Below are 14985 nucleotides of genomic sequence, written 5' to 3' on the forward strand. Positions count from 1 at the left end.
CCATGCAGTTAACGAACAACGAAGATTGTTCAAGATTTTGTTTCAGAAATTAACACAACGCAGTGTATGTTTTATTAATAATTTTAATTAATGAAACAATGTTAAATGGCATCATTGAATCACATGTAAATCACAATCTAAATCACAATTGCTATAATATAACAGTAGCGTTAACAAAATAATAAAATACAATAAAAAGAAAAGAAACGCAACAAGTTAACATCGTGGTATAAACAGATACGATTCAAATTATAATTATGCTTGAGATCTGATTATAAAGCATAAATCACAATTATAAAATTACATTTTAATCACAATACTAATCACAACTGCTATAATATAACAGTAGCATTAACAAAACATAAAAAAGTAAAAAAAAACGCAACAAGTAAACATCGTGGTATAAACAGATACGGTTCAAATGTTAATTATGCTTGAGATCTGATGATTATGCTTTTATCGCAACAATTCAATCACGGGTAAATCACAAATAAATCACGGGTAAATCACAAATAAATCACAAACAGGTAAAACCACTGTATACACGTCATTTGTGCTTTTGCCCATAGTGCCTATACAGTGAACTTATATGTTTATAGGCGGCTTTGCACACATGGCAAACGTGTGTTTTTTCCTCGCTGTGTGTTTTGAGATGTTCTCGGAGATGAGCCCGTGTTGTGGCCTTGTGATTGCATATCTCGCACTCGATCTCTCGAGTGCGCTGTTCCCGGGCCGAGTGGGCAATTCGTTGCGAATTCTTTTCCACAATAAAGTCAAAGATATTTTTTTCCGTCACCGTGTACATTGCACCTGTAAGCATTCATAAGCATAATAATCCTACACGTACACTCTTTGCTACTTATTTACAATAATTAACTAGTTAATGATTTGGGAAATATGTATCTTATACGTCTATAACGCGTTTTGATTAAGACTGTTTATCACAGCTTTCTAAAGATAATGTTTATGTAGTGAAACTGCAATGTACATAATTCGAAATGTTTAGAATCGCAAGTAAAATTAGACAGCCGACTGTGATTTTTCTACTGACTAAAAGCGCTATATGATAATAACCTGTGTCTTTGTAATTGTCGTCTTGATGAAAACCCAACGCCGCAACAGTTAATGGGTAACATCCCAGCGTTTGTTCTTTCATGGTAAACCAAATTGCGCCTGTGCTTGTACCCTCTGGCGCATATGGCACAAATATATCGCTCTTCGGTCGTCATCATGTGTATCTAAAAACATCAAATATGTTAAATGAAATAAATAATTATGCATTTGTTATTATGTATTCACTGTGCTGTCACCATTAGTGTTTTATAATCATATGATGTATTTGTCATGTGTGTTACTGTTTCAAATATTTCATCTACTTAGCCATAAATAATTACAAGACAACGGCGCATTACTAAATCTACATTTTACAACAATTTAAAACATTGTTAACAACAGTATAGTTTAATCCTTGCAATGGCCTTAACAGTTGGAAAGAACATGGACATAACCTACAGTATAATTAATCAAAAGCCAAGCTAACTGCAACTCAGATCGATATATCACTTGTTATTAATCTATGTGTGCATTGAGTATTGCTTTATCAAAACGTACATCACTATGCTACAAATCAAATATTACTTATATAATCCTACCAAAAATACAAGTGCTAATATACGTCAGCATATGCATTAAGGATAAAACGATCAAAAGAACATGTGTTGATATGTTGCGTCAAATGTTGCATTTTATATCAATAAGTTCGGCTTATTGTCGACCTGAAATGGCCCACAAGTCGGCCGGGGGTGACTAGAAGCCTATTCATGTCACCCTTGGGTGACTTCAAGCCGACGCAAGTCATCACCGGGTGACTATAATCGGGTTCATGTCACCCCAGGGTGACATGAATCGGCGTCTAGTCACCCCGGTTGACAAAAGTCGGCTTGAAGTCATCCTAGTGTGACATGAATCGGCTTCTAGCCACCCCCGGATGACTTGTGGGCCAGTTCAGGTCGAAAATGACACAATGAGCATCAGTTCGTTTTAACGATAGTTGAGTTATTGTGGACTGTTCATCGAAATCAAAAGATTAAATTGAAACCTGACTCCAGAAGGGTGTGTCAGACATTCGCCACATTAAGTTTGAACTTTTTTCAGACGTATAGTATCTCTGTTACATTCCGAGGATTGTTCTCGGTGAAAGTTTCAAATTTGTTTATAGCACTTGTGCAAGACAGCATCGCAGTTATTGTCCGACATTATATTTTTGTGTTTACTGTGCCGGACCAAGAAAATGTTTTGAAATTCTAATTAAATTTGTGCGTGTTACCTCAACAATAACATCGCTTCAGAAACATAATTAATAACAATTGGTCGTTCTAGCCGAATATCGACTTGCCGTGCTTGCCTTGAATTTCGTTGCTTGTCGTGTTAGCCAAAGTGTTGATGTACATTAGAAATGTCTTTAAGTGGTGTTTTCAGGTAATTTTTTCGGACAAAACACATTTTATATGGAATTAATCACGTCCGCACATATTGGTTCACTGCAAAAAGGAATATAAAACATATATTTTGGACGATTTCAAATGTGCTTGTCGTGCTTGCGTGCATTGTAACGTAAAAACTAGGAATTTGCCTCGAATAATAGACTAAACTACTCATCTGGTGACAAATATTTATATAACCGGGAATAGTGCTCAACTGTTCCCTTAGCCTGCGCGTTATTTCGTCAAAAAAAGTAAATAATAAGATACTTACGTGGATTTGAAATTTCTAAGCGGGGCCAATGTTGACAAATTTCTACTTAGCGTGCTAGCCAAAATGACGTCACAAACCACGTGGTATGGCCACACTGAGTTCGGTAGGTGTTAACCGGAGTACGCTAAGGAAACCCCACCTATCCGTTATTGCGACCAGAAAAACATGCGTCGATGGGAACGTGTTGAGAAGTGCGTTTACCAATCAATATGATATCTTCTGCATTGCGTTTACTCCTTCACGACGGTCCGGCATCATTCTTTTAACGGCTAATGAAATCGATTTTTCTATCGCATTCATTTAGATATTCCTAAAAGCACGTATTCTCGTAGCATCTACGCATATGGGGATTCATATAAGAGCCGGATACGTAGCTTGTCAGTGTTTACGATCGTTCATTCACCAACTGAATGTCCTGTCCAATCAATCGGGCTATTTACTCTCTGGAATCAATACGCCGAGTCGTAATTTCCCATAGCTCCTGAAATCAAACACAAGTGAGGTTGCATTAAGCATTTGAAAAATACGAGTTATAGAATGCTTTAATTCTGATAAAAAGATTTGATAATAACGTAAACGTCATTGACTACCGGTATCTTAGCGACATGTGAACCATACATCATGCCTCTAATACTGCAGGGGAAATTATCACGGTTTATTGTTAAAGAATTAAAACTCCTAACATCCCTTGTAATGCCGAGACGTGATTGCATGAATATTTTTTAACTTTGCTTAGGGGTCCTTTCAATACAGAGTATACATTTTGTCGGCTTGCTATGAATCTGTAAAGCCACTCCCGACACTTGCTTTCCGAAACACTTTTACCTTCCTATACAGTGCACATCGAAATTTCTATGTGTAAAATTGCCCGAATTTTTTTGAACGTAATTTACTACACTTGGCCATATAAGTTTGAGGAATACACATTGAAAGACTGTACTCAGGCTCGAGTAATTCCTGAGAAACGAGGTTACTGAACAAGTCAAACCTAGCTCGGACGCAGATGCTGGGAGGAGAAGAATGGCGTGCATTTTCTTTAAAAAGTCGAGCTAAAAATTTGTTCCGAAAAAGTCGAAATGTCATCAGGTTATTTTGTCACCACATTCATTTCTCACAATCATAACAGCCGAAAATTGAACGATTATATAACTATTTAGGAATATTTTTGTAAAAAATAATTTAAAAATCATGAGTATTGACATATTGACGTGTGACAAATACGGATTATAACTGTCGTAAACAAATCCTTTAACAAACATAAACGGCATCACACCGAACATCTTTTTTCACAGTGGCAAGTACAATACTCGATACATGAATTGGTTTATACATACATCTTAAACTTTTTAACATTGGAACCAAACGTGTGTGGTTCATCGCGAAGGGTTTCATTCCTCGTTTATGTTTGTATATTTTTTTCTTGGCTTCATTAATGTTTGCATCTGTTAAAGAAGCGTTACATTTATTTAAAATAAACCATAAACGCGCATAATAATGTTCGACGCCAACAAAATTCGATCCTATCAGTACTTAATGAAAAAGAAAACAAGTAATAGAAATATCATTAAACGTGGTAAAATGCAATAAAAATGCATGAAACACAATAATTATTTATTTATTTTCGCAAAAAAGCAAGACTTCTGTTTCCACTTGTGAATTTTACAATTTGTGCGTTTAAGAGTCACATTTATTTCAATAACATTCATGCTTTTTGGGGGATAACGTTTCACCGATTTAAATAATGGAAAGAAAATGTATATGTCATATCTATTCGAAAAACATGTATGTCATTAAGAAACGACTCAGGTGTTGAAGTTTAATAGAATGTCTCTAAATTTATACAGTCATGTGAAATCCATGTGCATTAGTTTAGTGCATTATTGCAAACACTATTCATTTGAAAGAAACTTAAAATGTTTACATATCGTCTGGCACACAGGTGTTATATTTATAAATTTAGATTTATAGCTTCTTTATTAAACAGTTAACCCATAGAATGTGCATGGGAATGAAATGTCTTGACGAGCATGAGTCATTAAAATGGAAGTCAAACTTAAGATTGTCTTTAATGGTCAATTTGAGCGGAAAGATTCCTCTCTCAACCGTGTTCAGACTTACTGTTACAGTTGCATATTTTATCTTTTAGACCCGCATACCAGTCCAGTTCGCGAACGCGCACAGGGCAAATATCAAGTGGCAACGTTTTAATAGTCATCGCACGTGCAACATTGTCACATGCAAGGGAAAGAATCATATCGCCAAGTTCTTAAACAAGGAAACGCATACATGACAAATGCATGTAATACTTTTTTTTAAGTAAACATTTGTATCGTTTTTGTAGTCGTAGGCATTGAGTTTGATAGAATGCAATTAATCATATAGTAAATTTCTGCTTTGTTTTGTTTAGTTTGAAAATAAGTGAATTGAAATAACATCGAAAATCATGCAGTTGTATGTTTGGAATATCTATAATAATAGGTATTAATGGACGTTTCCAGCGTAAATATAAAAATATAGCTGAAAACAGCACTTGTGATCAAATCAGGTATTCGTTTTTATTATATACCTGTTAAATGCTTTTAACAAAATACAGGTTGTATTTATCGTTGAAATAAAAAATCCCGTATTACGCTACTCGCTGTTTCCAATTCCGTATTACCATACTACTATTTTTAGAAGCCGGACTACTTTTTTTGACCCATTTAATGACGTCACAGTATGCGCACCGAATATAGGAAACCCCCCTTGTTAAATCTTCGACCCATTTAATGACGTCACACTACGCGTAGCGAAAATAGGAAAGCCCCCTGTGTAGTATTATAAGATACGTTGTCTGCAGTTTGACCAGAGAGTAAATATGGCCGAATTTTCGACCATGGACATAGCGGAATGGTCATCGATCGGTTTATTTGACTAAATTGACGATAGTTTTTTTGATAATGAACTATTTGAAACGGCTGTTCATAATTCTGGAGAGAATGAAAATGTCAGTAGCACTGAAAATACTGAAACAAGTGCAGTGTCCACTCTTTTAGAAGCAGGTGTCCAGCTGCCCAATGAAAGTAAGTCTGATCTGCATCAAAATATAGATTTAAGTTCACAAGACCAAAGAAATCAAATGGAACAGATGAATTTAAATAGTCATGCTCAAGGTGAAACACGTAAACAACCAACATTTGTACATGTAACTGAAGATGAAAAGACAAATTTTGTTCAAAGTATGAAAAATGTGAACACTAGCCGCAAAACTGAATTATGTATGCGCCATTTCCAACGCTGGCTATCAGAACCACCACGCAATGAAACAAGATCTGTCTGTGACATCATGACCACTGAACTTGACAACTACATAGGTTCATTCCTCCTGTCCATCCGTAAAGCCGACGGGTCTGAGTATGAGCCTGACACACTCACAAGCTACCATCGAGGCATTGACCGGTTTGTAAAAGAAATTCATATTTATTCACCAAAAACATAGTAGAATAAAGTGCTCAGTGTATAAACAATCAACATTGAATCGAAATAGTATTTCAGTGATGATCATGCAATGTTGTTGTAGTACTGTATTACTCACTGCTGTAGAGATAGTTTTAACCTATATATTTAAGCTTGAGTCCATCGAAAGCCTAAGGCTTATATTAACACTCTCGAGTCCATTTTCTGGGCTTAGAACCAGTACTATGTGTCTTTGTGAGAGATCTTAAGAAAGCTTGCACGATGGTGATCGAACCCATCACCTCCCAGTGGCTAGACGGAAACCCTATCCATAAAACATTAAAACATGTCGACCTTGCTGTTGAGTTAATTTACTACATCCAACATAAAGTGATTAAATTAAAATATTTAAACAGCATGAACTGTTATAGCTGTGTAATTATGCTTTATAGTTGTTATGTTAACCTGATTGGTTATTGCACACATCTATGAAAATAAAATTTAATTAAGTGGCAAATAAATGTATAAAAGTTATTAAACAAAACAATATGTAAATTGAATATTAACCGCACAATTATATTAACGGTTTAAGAAAAAATAATATCTCAAACAAAATGTAAATAATGCCCATAATTTTCAAATTATATCCAGTTAAAAAAAATCAAATAATTCTGTACATGGGTCAAGTTTAAAAAATAAAAGAATGAAAATCAATTGTTTAAATGTGATTTTTTCCAGATATTTAAGGGAAAATAAATATTCCCACAGCATTTTGGATGACAGAGAGTTTGAAACTTCTCGAAAGGTTTTGGCTTCCAAAGACAGGAACTGAAGCAAAAAGGAAAAGGAAACAGGCCCCATGCTGCTGAAGCCATTACCTCTGAAGAAAGAGGGATTTTAAAACAAAAAGCAGTAATTGGACTTCAAAGCCCAAGACAGCTGTTGAATCAAGTTTGGCTAATAATTCAACATTGTTCGGCATTCGTGGTGGAACCGAAAGTCACAACCTTAGATTGGGCGACATCAAACTGAATAAAACTGATCAAGGAAGAGAATACCTTGAATACAATGAACGGTTGACCAAAACACGTACATCGGAACCAAGTCGGATCAAAGGGCCTTTCCACCTAAGCAGTTTGCTCATACCAACAAAGATTCATGCCCTGTTTAAGCGTACAAGGAGTTTGCTCATCACAGACCGAAAGAAGCTCTGCGTGATGATGCCCCTTCCTTCTTGTGTATAAACTATAGTCGACATGATGGGTCCAACAAGTGGTATACATGTCAGCCTGGCCCCATGGGTGAAAACTCCTTGAGGTCAATAATGAGAACGATGGCCGAGAGGGGCGATCTCACAGGTCGGAAGACAAATCACAGTGCCCGAAAAACAACCTGTACGACTCTCTTGCATAATGGGGTTGCTCCAACAACATTTCAACAGCTAACTGGACACAAAAATGTGCAAAGTGTTAACAATTACGCAAAGGCTTCTCTCGAAATGCAAGCAGCAATGTCCGACATATTATCAGAAAATCCTGACCAACAACAAATTATGCAACTTAACCCTAGGCCTACCTATGGTTCTGTCATCCCGGCATCGGTACGAAACACATCTATGTCAAGCAGCAACAAAAACACATCCAACGCCGCCATTGATGATTCCCACGATAACACAAGTCTCCAAGGTGCACAATTATTCCGGTGTAACGTAACCATCAACAACTACTATGCACACTCTCCATCGAAGAGACGCAAGAGAATATGCATAGTAGAAAGTGACAGCGATTAACTGATGGTGAATTATAAATCCAGCTGGTAAATCCAACAAAATGTGCTTTCAACACGCGAAGATTAAAACCTGTGTTTCCCCTGTTCAAATGTGTACACGTTAGACTAATTTGCATAAACTGTATTCATGCGCGTGTTATATAAACTACGGCGTTCCGTTTGTATCATTGTGTTGTATGATTTGTTAAAGCAAAAAATACAATTGTTAACTGTTTTCGTTAGTTGCTGTATATAATAAATGGAATATTACGCTAGTCAATTGTTCCAAGAGTTTGTATTCAGTCTCGTGGCTTGTGCTATTTCGCATCACACTCGAGGCTCCGCCTCTCGTGTGATACGTCATCACACAAGCCACTCGACTGAATACAAACTCTTGGAACAATTGACTAGCGTAATATTCCGTATATATTTATATTATCGACGGTGACAAATTGAAACATACATAACACATTTCTTGCACACTGGCTGATTTCATACATTTTGTACAAAGCAAATGTGAATTTTTCACGAGAATGAACCATTGAAGCAGTTACGGCTTTACGAATTTCTAATTTCATGAAATTATCTATGTTTTCAATAATTAATGAGCCTTTCGATTACGCAGTCTACCCACCTGTGCAATACACTTCCCGCGCGAAAAGTTCCGACATGATTCTGGTTAGCCCCACCCCTGCCCCGAGGTCAAGGACGCGTTGGGAGCGGAGTGTCTCGGGCGAGTGAAGATGTAGTCACAGAGGAACACCGCCCCCATCCAAACCTAAGAAAACGCGCGAATATAAGGGAATACGTAGGGGCAGTTACATAATATTAATAACTGCACATGGTGTCTAAAAAAGTACACTGACCATATGAACAGTTGGATAGATGAACGCATGCATTCATTCTTGAATTATATTTATTTTAATTAGAAAATAATAAGGTTACGAAATTTAATGTCGGAAATATTTTCTTTTTTACAAGTGCTCTAAGAATGCCTTTGTTTATGTATTGAACATTTACAAAATGCAATTCACGAATGACGTCAAGATAAAGTTACTTTGTTTTGTTACAAAAATCATGCTATTAATTTCATGTAAATAGATAATGGTTGGATAGTTTTAAATGGTTGTTTGGCATGACAACGCGAACCTGCATTCCAACATCATGAAGGTTTGTCGACAGCCTGTGCTCTGCATAAAAAATCGAAACAAGTACATATGTTTGTTTGTTTTAACAAATACATAATTATGTATTTGATACAAAGGAAATCATAAAAGCGAATACAAAGACATCATTTTATGAACCTATCAAAAAAATACATCCTGCATGCACGCTTACTTATCGTGATGTGGAAAACGTTTTCTCGACGCCGCCGCTTTCTTCTGACACATTGGTCATCATTGCTACTGTCGTCACTGACCAATCCTCCCCCAGCGACCTCATCGTCATTATAATGAACATCATCTTCATTTGCCTCCTCGTCGTAATCAGGGAAAAGTTCCGCAATTTTAACATTACGTCAGTGCTTTTGCCAGAACAACTTTAACGGCGCTCAACAGTGTTCTCCGTATTTCTCTCTTGAAAATCATCATAAAAAGACCGCTTTCACTAGCAGCACCACATACACTAGCAGTGGAAGCATCAAAAGCACCAGCACCGTCAGATTAACCTTCTTTCATCACCACCTTGACAATCATCATTACCATCAAGAAGGTCATCACCACACCAGGGTTAATACCACCGCCATCATCGAGATTAGTGTAAGCAGGTATTTCACTGATATCAGCACTCTTGCAACATTGCATCGAACTAACAGTCACATTTTCTGCGATGGTGTGACAATCGTCTGATGAGAAAAACGTTTGAATGTTTTTGTCACAGATTTTAAGATGAAGTCGACGATGATCCGTTGATGTTTTCTTTTCAGAATCAACACTCTCGTTGGTCTGTTTGCGAACGAACTGTGCATCCACCGCTGATTCCGACTGAGAAAAAGTGGACACCGATTGTGAAATCGTCTCATCAACACTTAGTGTTCACTGATGTTCCTTTAGGTTTAATTTCCATCGCTTGGATGGTTCTAGTTTCGTTAGCTGACACGATGGCTGTTGTTTTGTTCAGAACTTAAATCGTGTATCTGCAAGAGTAGGGCGAGAAAGGATTTATCCCAGAAGAAGATATTCGGCAAGCCGCGAATGTTAATAAATTATGCACACTATGGTGGTAAACTATTTTTCAACAGAACATTTAATTCACTTGATTAGTATAGCAAACATTACTCACACACTTATGCAATACCATTTTACACTGGTACCCGTTTGTTTTATAAGATACACAAAATGTGTGTTCTAATTACCATTATTAATTCATATAATATAAAGTTAAGTAAAAAAAATGTATCCCGCACAATTGCAATTACCAAATCACAATATTTTAATATATACGTTTGAGTCATATAGCTATGTACGGCAAAAAAACACTAAAACACACCCTATACGCAAAAACAGTTGTGTTCAATGAAAACGCGTGTCTTACTATCTGACATTATATTGACCTGCACGAGCCATAAGCTCCAAATTTACACATTTCTGTTAGTAGTACTTATCATTAGTCTATATAAACTACCCTCAGAGCCTTTTTGATACGGAAGCAAGGTGACAACCATTTGAGTTGTGGTTGGAAATACATGGATGAAGTTATCAATACAAAATGATGTCTACATTTATTTTGACATTTAAAACATCTTAAGAAATATCAATAGTATTTATACCATTAAATAAACCTATTATGTATTATGATTTGAATATATGATGTGTTACGCGTATGTGTAATGTCTTGTTGTTGTTGTTAGTAAATCAACACAATCTTTTCCTTCAGAAATGTACAGTGAATGGAGTAACAAACTTTATTTTTTTTTCCTTGTCTACATTCTGAGCAGTATTCTTTTAATATAGACTTCTTTTTGTATGTATCGGTGCCTTGTCTACCCTAACCTATATAGAATATAATACACATTGTTGTATGCAAAGCGTATGAAAACATTGAAGAAAACAATGCCTCTTTTACTACAAAGACGCGGTATTCTTGTCAATATGCTTACATCAGACAATGGAATGGGTGGAGTGTATTCATTCGGGTTTGCTAACGTTATATCAAGGTCATGTAAGTTGAAAATGCTGCGTTAAAAGCTACGACGAAGAAAACACGCTCAAATGTAGTGCACAACAGTTATTAACGTGCTCTGATGGTCACATCTGTTGCCTACATTATATACATTTACGCACGCCATAAATGTATTAAATGCTCTGCTACTCTGGGGATCCTCGGTCTTCAAACCCGCGCAATCTGACAATCGCGAGAGAGACTGAACGAAACAAATGTTTGCATAAGAAAGAACAATACGCTTCTTTTATCATTAAACCACAGATTTCGAGATTAGAACGCGCGCCACACGATCTTGTTGCTGTTGTTGCTGCTGCTGCATATCGTTGAAAATGCCATTTTGTCATTATTAAAACTAACAGTATTTAAAGATCAATAGAGATTATAGGACAAACGGCATTCGGGCAATCGGCACCCTGTGTTTTTTTTGCATACCCGGACAGTCGGCACCCTGTAAATGTGTCGATCAGGACAATCGAATCGGCGACCGATTACATTAAAAACCCGGACAAACGGGACCCGATTTAAGACCAAGAAACAGTTAATGTTTGTTTTCAAAAAAAGACATTTGATTCGATTTTTACTTTGCAGCGAAAGAAATTCCCGTCAACCCCTTACGTGGTTGGAAAAGAGATTGCTAATTGTGAATGTAAATAATAACTGACGGAAATGGCGAAAAAAAGGAGTTTCTCCGTGTATTGTGTTGTTTTCAAATTATATATTGTATACATGTATATATATATAGGGGCAAGGAAAATGCAAACCAGTAAAACATATACAATTTCAATAAAACAAAGCATAAAGTCACAATCATGATTAAAAAAGAAAATCGCCCGAATTTGAAAGCAGCAGATTCTTTCGCTAAGCGAACACACTTCTCAAACGATTCTAGGAATTCCTGAAGAATTAGCTCCTTGCTTTCTGGATTCTTGCACAGTTTGTTGAGTCGGCATTGGTGGCCTCCGCTTTCTTGATACGGATTGCCCAGAGCGATGCCTGTGGACATCTGTCTCTACCATGGCGTTATCCTTCTGGGCGTACTCGACCACTTTCCACAATGACGAATGAGTGTGCCCAATCAACTGTCAAAACCCGCTGTTCCGACATTTACAAACGTTGTTTGTCCTAGCGTCGCCGTTGATGGCTGCTGTATGAACATTCCACACAGATTGTGGGAATCGTTGTGGCACGGCCCTGAATCGCATCTTTCCGCCCCCCGACATCACCGTGCGGTAAGTTCCGGTCACATACGTGGCCTCAAAGTAGTCGACGATTAGTATAAAGGCTTCTGGGACGAGCTTCTTAAGATGCACAATAGATGCGGGTTCGAAGTGTTCAGATATTTTGAACGCACGCGACTTGAATACCAGTGCACTTGAAATGGTTCAAGAAGAAGGAAATGCTTGGATAGAGACACTTTAGCGCATTAACGGCACTCGAAAAATTGTACATTATGTGTAACAGTTGAAGGTTAATTTAAATAAAAGCGTATTGTGATTTTGGAGTCGAAGATATATTGAAAACAATAAGAACATAATAAGGAACGATGTTAAGAAGCAAAATAGAAATAATGGTCCTATGACTTTGATGATGATATTTACCAACACGCGGAAAAACAAGAACAATTACTGACTCAATTTGAAACTTGTGACATAATATTAATCAAAACAAAAGCCATAAAGAAAAATATATGGCATGTGCCACTATGCATTTGTTTCTTCAGATCACGTCAATTACATCACGTGTCTTTGATATTTTCTAGAACTTTTGCATGAATGAAACTTTAATGTGCATTCTTAAAAGCACATACCTTAAGCTGGAATGTCGTCATATGCATATTTAGGACATACGGTATGCGTCATCTATTAAATAAAGCAGGTAAAAATAATTTCTGTAAATACTTAAGGACAGTTGGATGTATAACGATCCAAAAGATAAGTTATACGACAACGAGTTGTGTTGTTGTTTGTGGTGTTGTTTTGCTGCTGCTGTTTAATGATGCATACGACGATATTAATGATGATAATGGTCTGATTTTGTATAATAATGGCCATACATTCATGACATAATACGACAGCTAATGATCCGGAATGTTCTTGATTGTGTTTAACTCTACCAGACGTAATCAGTTGTCTAAAATCATCGTCATCATCAAAGTCATACGAACATAATTTCTTAGTTACTTCTTTACATTGTTCCTTATGAAGTTCTTATGCCAACAGGCTCAATAGCTATTTGGCAACGGTTACAAATAATACCATAATTTTACGTGTATTTTTCCATTACCGTTCTTAATTGGCCGAAGAAACTTTTCAGGGGAATGGTTCATTTTGATTGACGTATAAGATCTGAAAACAGACTTACCAGCCACTTTTACGTGACTTATTGGTTTAGACATAGGAAAAAGTGTGACTTAAGTACATAAATTAACTAAATGAATCAAAGTTAATAAACGACACACCACGTAACAATAAGAAACTTTATAGTAAGTTCGAACAACATAATACTTTGGTATTTTTATAAGAGAAAGGTAAAATACTTAAGATCAAAGATTAACCGAAATATATTAAAGGTAAATAAAAAAATGTTGAAAAATGATGCCAAATGCAACAGCGTGTCACAGTCAATAATTGAGAAACATAAATAAGTACCAAGTGTTACTCATAATTGCATTGTTTAATATTTATTATTTTGCATGGCTCTTATTATTAAGGTCCGCACTTTTATGTATATTGAGGTATTGATCGTAATTGACAAGCGTCCAGTGCATTTTCCAGTTACAGCTATCGCTTTTTGCCTGACTCAGTTTGATTAGACAGTTTGTACTAATGACACGATTAGCAGCATTAGTCAAAGTAGCCTTTCAAGTAAAAAGTATTAGGTATTAAAGATGTTCAAGTCTATTAACGGTTATCAGTGAGAAAACAAGGCTCTTATTTTTATCCCCTTTGATCAGAGTTGTTTTACCCATTACACAATTTTCAAAAGTATCTCCGAAGTATTTAAATTAAAATTTTCAATAAAACTAATAATGTTTTCATTATTTATAGACGTATTAACATTCATCTGTGCGAAAATTATTCTTGATGAAATGAACGGTACATATGGTAAATTAAATAACTTTAAACGCTTGTTGTGGGGTAATTTCCTAGTTTACCACAACTTAATGCCTTTGTATAAAAAACTTTGAAACTTTTTGTATAGCAGATTAAAACAGATTTGACCACTACCAGTTCACACATTATTATGAAATTTATATCATAGTTAATCGACATTAATTGGTGGATAACACATTATTATATTTATCGGCATAGTTTCGATGAACACACTTCCCATTCTTAGGAGAGGATAGATATTAAGTACTTATATTTGGTGTGTTATACAAATGATCCCAGCATGGACATGCAAAATGTTTAACCTTTACAATAATAAATTGTATATTTAAACCTTTTTGTCGTTTGTCGTTTAATACAATATAGATCAAAGCGCTGAGGCACTGAATTTTTTGCTATTGCATTATCTTAGACGCAACTCAGTTTTCAAAATTATGTTGTAACATTTCATATCGCAAGTTTGAAATGAACACAACCCATTCAAATTAATGAAGTGGTTCTTAAGCACAGGTCGAGCTGTGTGTGCACTGTTTATCCCTCATATTTATGTTATACAGATAACTTACACAAAATAACAACAATGTGTCTCTTTTCTTCGCAATTGGTTGCTGCACTGGCAACCATCTTTAGAGTTTCGGTTGCATTGCTAAAGAATAACAAGCCTAGAATCATGTATATGTTGTGTAATGTGTATCTTATACTTTATTTATTTTCTTTAAATTTTTAAGTAACAATTGCCAACATTACAGAACAT

At 36.0% G+C, this 14985-nt stretch overlaps 1 long non-coding RNA gene across 1 annotated transcript; it reads right to left on the reverse strand.

Moving 5' to 3' along the window:
• Nucleotides 1–228: 228 nt before the first annotated feature.
• Nucleotides 229–3188, reverse strand: LOC127832433 (uncharacterized). The gene is made up of 3 exons (XR_008026895.1): nt 2755–3188; nt 1075–1238; nt 229–810 (listed from the first exon to the last, which is right to left on the reverse strand). It is a non-coding gene; the product is annotated as an uncharacterized LOC127832433 (long non-coding RNA).
• Between the last annotated feature and the right edge of the window lie 11797 nt (nt 3189–14985).

The sequence above is a fragment of the Dreissena polymorpha genome, chromosome 5 (assembly GCF_020536995.1).
Source record: "Dreissena polymorpha isolate Duluth1 chromosome 5, UMN_Dpol_1.0, whole genome shotgun sequence".
Taxonomy (NCBI): Eukaryota; Metazoa; Mollusca; class Bivalvia; order Myida; family Dreissenidae; genus Dreissena; species Dreissena polymorpha.